Below are 14,133 nucleotides of genomic sequence, written 5' to 3' on the forward strand. Positions count from 1 at the left end.
GTGGTGTGGAGAGCATGGGACTCACGTCTGAGCATACCCATCCCACTCGGGGTGACAAATGCAAAAACAACAATTGATGGACAGAATGCAGAACAATGTCATACATTCACCCCAGTACAGAGATCTTGGCCTAAATCCATAGTTTTTTGCACTCCACACCATCCCACTTCCGACATGGCCATATGCAAATCAGCCTTGACCCTGTGCCTCATGGCAACAGTCCAGCCCGAATTGCCAAGCCATGTCTTTCCTGGACCCAAAAAAAGCATTCTAGGACCGGTTTCTGGCTATCAGCTGTCTTTAGCCAGGATAGCTTGACTCCAGTGGTGTGGAGAGCATGGGACTCACGTCTGAGCATACCCATCCCACTCGGGGTGACAAATGCAAAAACAACAATTGATGGACAGAATGCAGAACAATGTCATACATTCACCCCAGTACAGAGATCTGGGCCTAAATCCATAGTTTTTTGCACTCCACGCCATCCCAGTTCAGACATGGCCATATGCAAATAAGCCTTGACCCTGTGCCTCATGGGAACAGTTCAGCCCGAACTGCCAAGCCATGTCTTTCCTTGACCAGAATCAAGCATTCTAGGACCGGTTTCTGGCTATCAGCCGTCTTCAGCCAGGATAGCTTGACTCCAGTGGTGTGGAGAGCATGGGACTCACGTCTGAGCATACCCATCCCACTCGGGGTGACAAATGCAAAAACAACAATTGATGGACAGAATGCAGAACAATGTCATACATTCACCCCAGTACAGAGATCTGGGCCTAAATCCATAGTTTTTTGCACTCCACACCATCCCAGTTCAGACATGGCCATATGCAAATCAGCCTTGACCCTGTGCCTCATGGGAACAGTTCAGCCCGAACTGCCAAGCCATGTCTTTCCTGGACCGAAATCAAGCATCCTAGGACCGGTTTCTGGCTATCAGCCGTCTTCAGCCAGGATAGCTTGACTCCAGTGGTGTGGAGAGCATGGGACTCACGTCTGAGCATACCCATCCCACTCGGGGTGACAAATGCAAAAACAACAATTGATGGACAGAATGCAGAACAATGTCATACATTCACCCCAGTACAGAGATATGGGCCTAAATCCATCCTTTTTTTGCACTCCACACCACCCCAGTTCAGACATGGCCATATGCAAATAAGCCTTGACCCTGTGCCTCATGGGAACAGTCCAGCCCGAACTGCCAATCCATGTCTTTCCTGGACCGGAATCAAGCATCCTAGGACCGGTTGCTGGCTTTAAGCCATCTTCAGCCAGAAAAGCTTGACTCCAGTGGTGTGGAGAGCATGAGACTCATGTCTGAGCATACCCATCCCACTCGGGGTGACAAATGCAAAAACAACAATTGATGGACAGAATGCAGAACAATGTCATACATTCACCCCAGTACAGAGATCTGGGCCTAAATCCATCGTTTTTTTGCACTCCACACCACCCCAGTTCAGACATGGCCATATGCAAATCAGCCTTGACCCTGTGCCTCATGGGAACGGTCCAGCCCGAACTGCCAAGCCATGTCTTTCCTGGACCGGAATCAAGCATCCTAGGACCAGTTTCTGGCTATCAGCCATCTTCAGCCAGGATAGCTTGACTCCAGTGGTGTGGAGAGCATGGGACTCATGTCTGAGCATACCCATCCCACTCGGGGTGACAAACGCAAAAACAACAATTGATGGACAGAATGCAGAACAATGTCATACATTCACCCCAGTACAGAGATCTGGGCCTTAATCCATCGTTGTTTTGCACTCCACACCACCCCAGTTCAGACATGGTCATATGCAAATCAGCCTTGACCCTGTGCCTCATGGGAACAGTCCAGCCCGAATTGCCAAGCCATGTCGTCCTGGACCCTAAACAAGCATCCTAGGACCGGTTTCTGGCTATCAGCTGTCTTCAGCCAGGATAGCTTGACTTCAGTGGTGTGGAGAGCATGGGACTCACGTCTGAGCATACCCATCCCACTCGGGGTGACAAATGCAAAAACAACAATTGATGGACAGAATGCAGAACAATGTCATACATTCTCCCCAGTACAGAGATCTGGGCCTAAATCCATAGTTTTTTGGACTCCACACCATCCCAGTTCAGACATGGCCATATGCAAATCAGCCTTGACCCTGTGCCTCATGGGAACAGTCCAGCCCGAACTGCCAAGCCATGTCTTTCCTGGACCGGAATCAAGCATCCTAGGACCGGTTGCTGGCTTTAAGCCATCTTCAGCCAGAATAGCTTGACTCCAGTGGTGTGGAGCGCATGAGACTCACGTCTGAGCATACCCATCCCACTCGGGTGATGAATGCAAAAACAACAATTGATGGACAGAATGCAGATTAATGTCATACATTCACCCCAGTACAGAGATCTGGGCCTAAATCACTCGTTTATTTGCACTCCACACCACCCCAGTTCAGACATGGCCATATGCAAATCAGCCTTGACCCTGTGCCTCATGGGAACGGTCCAGCCCGAACTGCCAAGCCATGCCTTTCCTGGACCCGAAACAAGCATCCTAGGACCGGTTTATGGCTATCAGCTGTCTTCAGCCAGGATAGCTTGAATCCAGTGGTGTGGAGAGCATGGGACTCACGTCTGAGCATACCCATCCCACTCGGGGTGACAAATGCAAAAACAACAATTGATGGACAGAATGCAGAACAATGTCATACATTCACCCCAGTACAGAGATCTGGGCCTAAATCCATAGTTTTTTGCACTCCACACCATCCCACTTCCGACATGGCCATATGCAAATCAGCCTTGACCCTGTGCCTCATGGCAACAGTCCAGCCCGAACTGCCAAGCCATGTCTTTCCTGGACCCGAAAAAAGCATGCTAGGACCGGTTTCTGGCTATCAGCTGTCTTTAGCCAGGATAGCTTGACTCCAGTGGTGTGGAGAGCATGGGACTCACGTCTGAGCATACCCATCCCACTCGGGGTGACAAATGCAAAAACAACAATTGATGGACAGAATGCAGAACAATGTCATACATTCACCCCAGTACAGAGATCTGGGCCTAAATCCATAGTTTTTTGCACTCCACACCATCCCAGTTCAGACATGGCCATATGCAAATCAGCCTTGACCCTGTGCCTCATGGGAACAGTTCAGCCTGAACTGCCAAGCCATGTCTTTCCTTGACCAGAATCAAGCATTCTAGGACCGGTTTCTGGCTATCAGCCGTCTTCAGCCAGGATAGCTTGACTCCAGTGGTGTGGAGAGCATGGGACTCACGTCTGAGCATACCCATCCCACTCGGGGTGACAAATGCAAAAACAACAATTGATGGACAGAATGCAGAACAATGTCATACATTCACCCCAGTACAGAGATCTGGGCCTAAATCCATCCTTTTTTTGCACTCCACACCACCCTAGTTCAGACATGGCCATATGCAAATCAGCCTTGACCCTGTGCCTCATGGGAACAGTCCAGCCCGAACTGCCAAGCCATGTCTTTCCTGGACCGGAATCAAGCATCCTAGGACCGGTTGCTGGCTTTAAGCCATCTTCAGCCAGAATAGCTTGACTCCAGTGGTGTGGAGAGCATGAGACTCACGTCTGAGCATACCCATCCCACTCAGGGTGACGAATGCAAAAACAACAATTGATGGACAGAATGCAGAACAATGTCATACATTCACCCCAGTACAGAGATCTGGGCCTAAATCCATCGTTTTTTTGCACTCCACACCACCCCACTTCAGACATGGACATATGCAAATCAGCCTTGACCCTGTGCCTCATGGGAACAGTCCAGCCCGAACTGCCAAGCCATGTCTTTCCTGGACTGAAATCAAGCATCCTAGGACCAGTTTCTGGCTTTCAGCCGTCTTCAGCCAGGATAGCTTGACTCCAGTGGTGTGGAGAGCATGGGACTCACGTCTGAGCATACCCATCCCACTCGGGGTGACAAATGCAAAAACAACAATTGATGGACAGAATGCAGAACAATGTCATACATTCACCCCAATACAGAGATCTGGGCCTAAATCCATCGTTTTTTTTGCACTCCACACCACCCCAGTTCAGACATGGCCATATGCAAATCAGCCTTGACCCTGTGCCTCATGGGAACAGTTCAGCCCGAACTGCCAAGCCATGTCTTTCCTGGACCAGAATCAAGCATCCTAGGACCGGTTTCTGGCTATCAGCCGTCTTCAGCCAGGATAGCTTGACTCCAGTGGTGTGGAGAGCATGGGACTCACGTCTGAGCATACCCATCCCACTCGGGGTGACAAATGCAAAAACAACAATTGATGGACAGAATGCCGAACAATGTCATACATTCACCCCAGTACAGAGATCTGGGCCTAAATCCATCCTTTTTTTGCACTCCACACCACCCCAGTTCAGACGTGGCCATATGCAAATCAGCCTTGACCCTGTGCCTCATGGGAACAGTACAGCCCGAACTGCCAAGCCATGTCTTTCCTGGACCGGAATCAAGCATCCTAGGACCGGTTGCTGGCTTTAAGCCATCTTCAGCCAGAATAGCTTGACTCCAGTGGTGTGGAGCGCATGAGATTCACGTCTGAGCATACCCATCCCACTCGGGTGACGATTGCAAAAACAACAATTGATGGACAGAATGCAGAACAATGTCATACATTCACCCCAGTACAGAGATCTGGGCCTAAATCACTCGTTTTTTTGCACTCCACACCACCCCAGTTCAGACATGGCCATATGCAAATCAGCCTTGACCCTGTGCCTCATGGGAACGGTCCAGCCCGAACTGCCAAGCCATGCCTTTCCTGGACCCGAAACAAGCATCCTAGGACCGGTTTATGGCTATCAGCTGTCTTCAGCCAGGATAGCTTGAATCCAGTGGTGTGGAGAGCATGGGACTCACGTCTGAGCATACCCATCCCACTCGGGGTGAAAAATGCAAAAACAACAATTGATGAACAGAATGCAGAACAATGTCATACATTCACCCCAGTACAGAGATCTTGGCCTAAATCCATAGTTTTTTGCACTCCACACCATCCCACTTCCGACATGGCCATATGCAAATCAGCCTTGACCCTGTGCCTCATGGCAACAGTCCAGCCCGAATTGCCAAGCCATGTCTTTCCTGGACCCGAAAAAAGCATTCTAGGACCGGTTTCTGGCTATCAGCTGTCTTTAGCCAGGATAGCTTGACTCCAGTGGTGTGGAGAGCATGGGACTCTCGTCTGAGCATACCCATCCCACTCGGGGTGACAAATGCAAAAACAACAATTGATGGACAGAATGCAGAACAATGTCATACATTCACCCCAGTACAGAGATCTGGGCCTAAATCCATAGTTTTTTGCACTCCACACCATCCCAGTTCAGACATGGCCATATGCAAATCAGCCTTGACCCTGTGCCTCATGGGAACAGTTCAGCCCGAACTGCCAAGCCATGTCTTTCCTGGACCGAAATCAAGCATCCTAGGACCGGTTTCTGGCTATCAGCCGTCTTCAGCCAGGATAGCTTGACTCCAGTGGTGTGGAGAGCATGGGACTCACGTCTGAGCATACCCATCCCACTCGGGGTGACAAATGCAAAAACAACAATTGATGGACAGAATGCAGAACAATGTCATACATTCACCCCAGTACAGAGATATGGGCCTAAATCTATCCTTTTTTTGCACTCCACACCACCCCAGTTCAGACATGGCTATATGCAAATAAGCCTTGACCCTGTGCCTCATGGGAACAGTCCAGCCCAAACTGCCAATCCATGTCTTTCCTGGACCGGAATCAAGCATCCTAGGACCGGTTGCTGGCTTTAAGCCATCTTCAGCCAGAAAAGCTTGACTCCAGTGGTGTGGAGAGCATGAGACTCATGTCTGAGCATACCCATCCCACTCGGGGTGACAAATGCAAAAACAACAATTGATGGACAGAATGCAGAACAATGTCATACATTCACCCCAGTACAGAGATCTGGGCCTAAATCCATCGTTTTTTTGCACTCCACACCACCCCAGTTCAGACATGGCCATATGCAAATCAGCCATGACCCTGTGCCTCATGGGAACGGTCCAGCCCGAACTGCCAAGCCATGTCTTTCCTGGACCGGAATCAAGCATCCTAGGACCAGTTTCTGGCTATCAGCCATCTTCAGCCAGGATAGCTTGACTCCAGTGGTGTGGAGAGCATGGGACTCATGTCTGAGCATACCCATCCCACTCGGGGTGACAAATGCAAAAACAACAATTGATGGACAGAATGCAGAACAATGTCATACATTCACCCCAGTACAGAGATCTGGGCCTTAATCCATCGTTGTTTTGCACTCCACACCACCCCAGTTCAGACATGGTCATATGCAAATCAGCCTTGACCCTGTGCCTCATGGGAACAGTCCAGCCCGAATTGCCAAGCCATGTCTTCCTGGACCCTAAACAAGCATCCTAGGACCGGTTTCTGGCTATCAGCTGTCTTCAGCCAGGATAGCTTGACTTCAGTGGTGTGGAGAGCATGGGACTCACGTCTGAGCATACCCATCCCACTCGGGGTGACAAATGCAAAAACAACAATTGATGGACAGAATGCAGAACAATGTCATACATTCACCCCAGTACAGAGATCTGGGCCTCAATCCATCGTTTTTTTGCACTCCACACCACCCCAGTTCAGACATGGCCATATGCAAATCAGCCTTGACCCTGTGCCTCATGGCAACAGTCCAGCCCGAACTGCCAAGCCATGTCTTTCCTGGACTGGAATCAAGCTTCTTAGGGCCGGTTTCTGGCTTTCAGCTGTCTTCAGCCAGTATAGCTTGACTCCAGTGGTGTGGAGAGCATGGAACTCACGTCTGAGCATACCCATCCCACTCGGGGTGACAAATGCAAAAATAACAATTGATGGACAGAATGCAGAACAATGTCATTCATTCACCCCAGTACAGAGATCTGGACCTAAATCCATCGTTTTTTTGGACTCCACACCACCGCAGTTCAGACATGGCCATATACAAATCAGCCTGGACCCTGTGCCTCATGGGAACAGTCCAGCCCGAACTGCCAAGCCATGTCTTTCCTGGACCGGAATCAAGCATCCTAGGACCGGTTTCGGGCTATCAGCTGTCTTCAGCCAGGATAGCTTGACTCCAGTGGTGTGGAGAGCATGGGACTCACGTCTGAGCATACCCATCCCACTCGGGGTGACAAATGCAAAAACAACAATTGATGGACAGTATGCAGAACAATGTCATACATTCACCCCAGTACAGAGATCTGGGCCTTAATCCATCGTTGTTTTGCACTCCACACCACCCCAGTTCAGACATGGCCATATGCAAATCAGCCTTGACCCTGTGCCTCATGGGAACAGTCCAGCCCGAACTACCAAGCCATGTCTTTCCTGGACCGGAATCAAACATCCTAGGACCAGTTTCTGGCTATCCGCCATCTTCAGCCAGGATAGCTTGACTCCAGTGGTGTGGAGAGCATGGGACTCACGTCTGAGCATACCCATCACACTCGGGGTGACAAATTCAAAAACAACAATTGATGGAGAGAATGCAGAACAATGTCATACATTCACCCCAGTACAGAGATCTGGGCCTAAATCCATCGTTTTTTTGCACTCCACACCACCCCAGTTCAGACATGGCCATATGCAAATCAGCCTTGACCCTGTGCCTCATGGGAACAGTCCAGCCCGAACTGCCAAGCCATGTCTTTTCTGGACCGGAATCAAGCATCCTAGGACCGGTTTCTGGCTATCAGCCATCTTCAGCCAGGATAACTTGACTCCAGTGGAGTGGAGAGCTTGGGACTCACGTCTGAGCAAAAAAACAATGGATTTAGGCCCAGATCCCTGTACTGGGGTGAATGTATGACATTGTTCTGCATTATGTCCATCAACTGTTGTTTTTACATTCGTCACCCCGAGTTGGACGGGTATGCTCAGACGTGAGTCCCGTGCTCTCCACACCACTGGAGTAAAGCTATCCTGGCTGAAGACGGCTGATAGCCAGAAACCGGTCCTAGGATGCTTGATTCCGGTCCAAGGAAGACATGGCTTGGCAGTTCGGGCTGGACTGTTCCCATGAGGCACAGGGTCAAGGCTGATTTGCATATGGCTATCTCTGAATTGGGGTGGTGTGGTGAGCAAAAAAAACAATGGATTGATGCCCAGATCTCTGTACTGGGGTGAATGTATGACATTGCTCTGCATTCTGTCAATCAACTGTTGTTTTTGCATTTGTCACCCCGAGTGGGACGGGTATGCTCAGACGTGAGTCCCGTGCTCTCCAAACCACTGGAGTCAAGCTATCCTGGCTGAAGACGGCTGATAGCCAGAAACCGGTCCTAGGATGCTTGATTCCGGTCCAAGGAAGACATGGCTTGGCAGTTCGGGCTGGACTGTTCCCATGAGGCACAGGGTCAAGGCTGATTTGCATATGGCCATGTCTGAATTGGGGTGGTGTGGTGAGCAAAAAAAACAATGGATTGATGCCCAGATCTCTGTACTGGGGTGAATGTATGACATTGTTCTGCATTCTGTCCATCAACTGTTTTTTGCATTAAATACACTTATAGCAAAACTCGACTTTGAATTATTAAGCTGTACTATGACTTGGGGAAATATTAAATGCCCAACCTTTACTGGAAGGATTGCCGCCACCAATATCGATCATATATTGATGCCATGTAACAGTGATTGCTCAAACTTATGGATTACAGAACAGGCCGTAAGTGATCACAATAGTATCTCCTTATCACTGCTAAGTTGCGGGAATAAACTATCTAACAATGATGACTGTGTTTCCAACATTGCCCTCATAAGACCAAATTGTATGAGGATAAAATGGGTTGGTGTTGCCCCGCAAAAGATACAAAGGGATGTTGTAATAAAATGCAGAAGGGAATTAGATTATTGTCTTGGCCACGAGGCCAATTCAAATGTATTGCTTTCTAGTTTTTTCAAAGATAAATAACACAATAGAAGGTCTACTAACCAAGAGCCATAGAGCAAAAAAACAGGAGCATGTTGGATGGTTTGGCCATAACTATACCCAACCTCTATACAGATTGAAACAGGCCCTTGGTATTAATCCTCGAAATACAGTCCACATTCAAGAATTACGTTTTAACTATAAGCTAGCCATCAAGGTATGAAAAAGAAAACTCCAAGCTGACGCTTGGGACCAACTTAGCCTAGCAGCTGCTACTGACAACAGTAAATTGTTTTGGGAAACAATAAACTGTCCTTTTCTAAAGGAAGAACATGTACCAGAATTAATTTTGCATGTAAATTGTAATGCCTGGATCAAACATTTTACAAATATTTTTAACCCAGATTGAGAGGTTTTAGGTTTGTTGCCAAATAATGATTCTATGTGGCCTATATTACCTTTGTTAATAAATGTCGAAGAGGTGCACGAAGGGCTGGTCAACAGTAAGGGGGGCAAAGCCCCAGGCCCCGACGGGGTGCCAATCGACTTGTGCAAAAGTGAAATGAATTTATGGGCCCCGATTTTAGCTAGGATTTTTAATGCTGCTCTAGTAGGACAATTTCCATTGTCTTGGGGCCAGTCACTAATTATACCAATATTTAAAAAAGGTTAAAAATCAGAAGCATGTAATTATCGTCCAATATCACTGCTGGACTTGTCTGTCAAGGTTATGAGCAGGATTCTGCTAAAAAGGCTTGAAAGTTGGGCTTCAAATAATAATATCCTTTCACAAGCACAATATGGGTTCAGACAGGGATTAGGAATCCTGGAACAGTGCGTTAACCTTGATCTTCTCATTAGTAAATACACATTAGCTAAAGGGGGCAACATGATTTTATGTTTTGCCAACTTGAGTAGCGCGTTTGATCTTGTGGACCACTCAATTTTGTGGTCTTTATTACTTGACTCTGCTGCCCCAAAGGAGATTGTATATTTTTTAGCAAGAGTTTATGAGAGGTTATCAAGTAGAGTTCGCTATGGGCCCACGGGGGAATGCACCCCCTTTTTTAACATAAAAAGAGGCATCCGACAGGGTTGCGTCCTGGCTCCACTATTGTTTTCGGTATTTATCAATCAAGTTGATGCAACATTAAGACAGATACCTGCGAATGCTCCATTGATAGACGGTAAAGCTGTACTTATTTTATTATATGCAGATGATGCTGTTTTATTATCACACACTCCGATTGGTCTCCAGCTGCTTATTAATAATTTTACACTGTTTATTAACGGGAAAAAACTTTTAATTAATAAATCCAAAACATTTGTTTTGATATGTGGGAAAAATGTTAAATCAACTAGGACTTTTTATATAGAGAATACTAAAATGCAATCGGTCAAATCGTTCTGTTACCTGGGCATAACATTTGCTGGTAATGGGAAATGGACATGTGAACATGAAAACGTGTGTTATAAGATGGGCAGGAATACTAATAGTATGTTTAGATTCTCTGCAAAACTGGGGGATAGCAGAGTAAAAGATATGGTGGCCATCTATATTGCTAGGTGGGTACCTTCCGCACTCTATGGGGCAGGAGTCTGGGGACACTGTCATGAAAAGTCACTTCTACAAGATGAAAACACCTTTCTCAAATGGTTGCTGAGTGTGCCAACATCGGCCTCTACGGAATTGGTACACCAGGAAGTGGGAATCAAATATATTTCGGACCTATCTGCCCTACGCCCCCTGTTATTGTGGCGATCTATTTGGTCTAAAGAAGAAACGCTATTTACTCAATCAATTATTAAAGATTGTTTGAAGTTGGACCACTGTTTTCGTATTCCCTGGTCAAGTTCTATCCACCACTGGTATAGTCTTCTGTTTAATTGTACCATTCAGGTAGAGCCCGAGTACGCAGCCTCAATTGCTAAGAACGAGTTAAAAACAACCATTCTAGCATATAAAAGGGAGGCTCGAGGGAGAACAATTGGGGAACAACCCACTCTTGTATGTTATCAGCAATTAGACCTTAGAATTGGGTTTCAGGCATATTTGACCGAAGTGACTAGAACCTCCCACCGTTTTGTATTGGCACGCCTAAGGTTAGGGATTGGTCACCATCTCGTGGCTTTCTCAAAAAAAGCTCTACCTCTGCATGCTCATGTGATAATATATCCAACCAAAGTTGTTGTCACTTTTTAATGTGTTGTAAATTTTATTCTTTTCTTTTCTAAGGAAGTTTTATTTGAAAACTTTCTTTTTAAAACATAATCTAAAAATGCTATGAAGTTATTGTTTTCTTTGGAAGGTCCTAACATATGCTGTATGTTGCATCTTATATTTTAAAATGTATAGCTGCTAGGAAATCTATCAACTTTTAAGTATGCATAATTATATGTTACGATTTAAACAACTAAGAAAGCATGCAAGCACTTTATGGAATTTTTGGGAGACAGGTTTATAAAAACATGCGATTTATATACAATATTTCATGTGATTAATTTGGGTTTTTATGTGCTGATAGTAATACTTATCTCAGTATTAGTGGCACATTGCACTTTTTGCAAAATTTGTACGAAACCTAAAATGATTGTGACATCTGCCTGATTTTACAATATCAAGGTGCTCAGGAAAATTCTACCTTATATTCCGCCCACGTTAAAAAAAACGGTGATGGGAGCCCTTGTAATGTCCCGTGTGGACTACTGTAACTCACTTTAACTGGGATCTGGAGAAAAACAACTAACCAAACTGCAGGCAATTCAGAATGCCGCCGCCAAGGTCTTGTTGAATCTTCCAAAGCGCCACCCTACGTCTAAAGTCATACGGGAGCTCCATTGGCTCCCAGTCACGCGCAGAGTACAGTTTAAGGCACTCTGCCTGGTTCACAGGTCCCTATTTGGGAAGGGACCTGATGACCTCGCTAAACTCTTGTCTCGCTATGTACCTTGACGAGCTCTGAGGTCAGCCAACTATGACCTAGTATGTCAGCACAGAATTAGGAAAGCCCGATGGGGAGGGAAATCGATCTCGTACCAAGCCGCAAAATTGTGGAACTCGTTGCCTCCCACACTTCGCTCACAAAAGTCGAAACCAAGTTTCAGGAAGGCTTTAAAAACACGGCGTTTTTCCCTCCCCTAATTGCGCTTGCCTGATTTTTTTCTGTACTACAGCGCCAAGACGCCGCGGCATTCGAGAGCTTTACAAACCCTTCAGTCAGTCAGTCAGTCAGTCATTGTTCATGGTATTTTATTGCGATATTTGCACAAAATGTAAAACTGACTGCACTTGGCACCTTTTTTGCGATTTTGCACGAAAAACAAAATGCCTATGTTGTCTCTAAGTAACCTATGCTGCTAAGCAAAATTTGAGAGCTTAAAGTGGGCTGCTAATTATAGTTTCTGTACTTTAATAAGATGCTTATATGGTTGTTATTGACAAATCGAATAAAGCTTTTGAAACTGAAAATGCATGTCTTTGAGACACTTACCGTGCCAATGAGCCTACTGTGAAGAACTACATGAAATTTAAAAAATGTTCACGAGTAACACACAATGTGAAATTACAGACAATTAACTGCCATAATTAAGTTTAAATTTAATAGTCAATGGTATAGTTACCCGACCACGAGCTTGCTACCAATGACAATGAAGCCTTGAGAAAGTCGCGGGACGATTTCCCAGTGTGTGCAACAAAACACATGTTGGCTGATCAGAAAGAGAATAATAAAAGAAAGAGAAGATTTCTGAAACTGTGTTTATAATTTGTGTATACTTGCATTGGTATTTAATATTACTCTACAGACGTGTGCTGAGGATTTTGTGAATAATTAAGTTTAACCCTGCCTTAATTTTTACAAACAATATACTGAATATGTAAAACTGCTTAGGGGAAAGTCCTGGAGCACTTCCATAGTAGAAGTTATCTGTGGTGCAAAATGATCGCAATTGACCATGAGAGATTTGGGCCTGATTTATATGTTGGTGTGAAAGATAATCTGTTGCAGCAGCGACAGAGTATCCTTACAATCTCAGTCCCCGCCATAGGGCACCCCACCAAAGGCCCGATGGAATCAAGGAAGTGGGAGACTGACCTCCTTTGTTTGCCTACCTAAAATAGATGGAAAATCCCCTTTTGGATTTTTTTTTTTAAAACAAAAATATATATATGTTTAATGGAGCCATAGGTCAAAATTGGAACCAACGTGATTGCTGTTCCTGTCAATGCTTTTGATATGACCACCATTTTGGCGGTCATATCCGAATTTGGTGGGGGGAGTATTCTTGGCCTGGCAGATGTAAAGTCCTCCACCAGGTGGATGGAGAATACTCTGTCCACCAAAATTTAAAACGGAGGCTCGGTCTTTTTGGAAATCCACGGACCAAATAATGGATGAGTCATTGCACAAGCCAATCCTCGACAAACACACGAACATTATTTAGACTTTAAACATCTTTTCTTTAGACTATGACCTACAGGGACAAAAAGCTAGTTTCTAGGCACCAGTACAAGCACTCAAAGTATTAAACATGCATTTCAAAAAATAAATTTCTTGTACATTACAAAATCTAAACATGCAAGCACAGCAAAACAGAGAGAACAGCATAGTGTGCTAAAACTAATACATTCAAGTTTTTCTGCCCAATGCAGCTTCTGATCTGCTTTGAAGCTTTTAAATTTTGGGATCCAACGAAACAGGGGTAGCTGTTTCAGGGTCAGTGCCCTCAAAACAGTTATTGAAAAACATAGCAAAATAATCAAGAGTAAGGCATTTCAAACAAGACACTATACTCTCATTTGTATCTTAATAGGATCACGCAAAACTTCATCGCATGGAAAACATGATTAAAACAAATAACCCAAGCATGGCCATAACAGGCCTATTTTGCACTAAGATTGATGGCCATGTAATGGAAAGCCTAAAAATATAATGATTGGTTCAAGTGTTATTCTGTGGATAATGCCTAGCAGAGCAGAGAACCTTTATAGATTGTGGAGTTGATAGTGAGACAAACTGTCATCTGAGAAGGCAGGGAGGTCAAAGACAGCAGCATCAAAAATCACTCCCTGTTTCCTGAATGTGGAGACTGGTTTTGCTGGTAATCCAAATTGTGATGAGCATTCGAAAAAATACACTAAACATATCAAAGAAAAAACGGACAAAATTTCGTTTCAGAGGCATTTAAACAGTTAGATTTTTGTTAACCAGTTCTTTGCAAACACT

The sequence above is a fragment of the Lissotriton helveticus genome, chromosome 3_1 (genome assembly GCF_964261635.1).
Source record: "Lissotriton helveticus chromosome 3_1, aLisHel1.1, whole genome shotgun sequence".
NCBI classification, from domain to species: domain Eukaryota; kingdom Metazoa; phylum Chordata; class Amphibia; order Caudata; family Salamandridae; genus Lissotriton; species Lissotriton helveticus.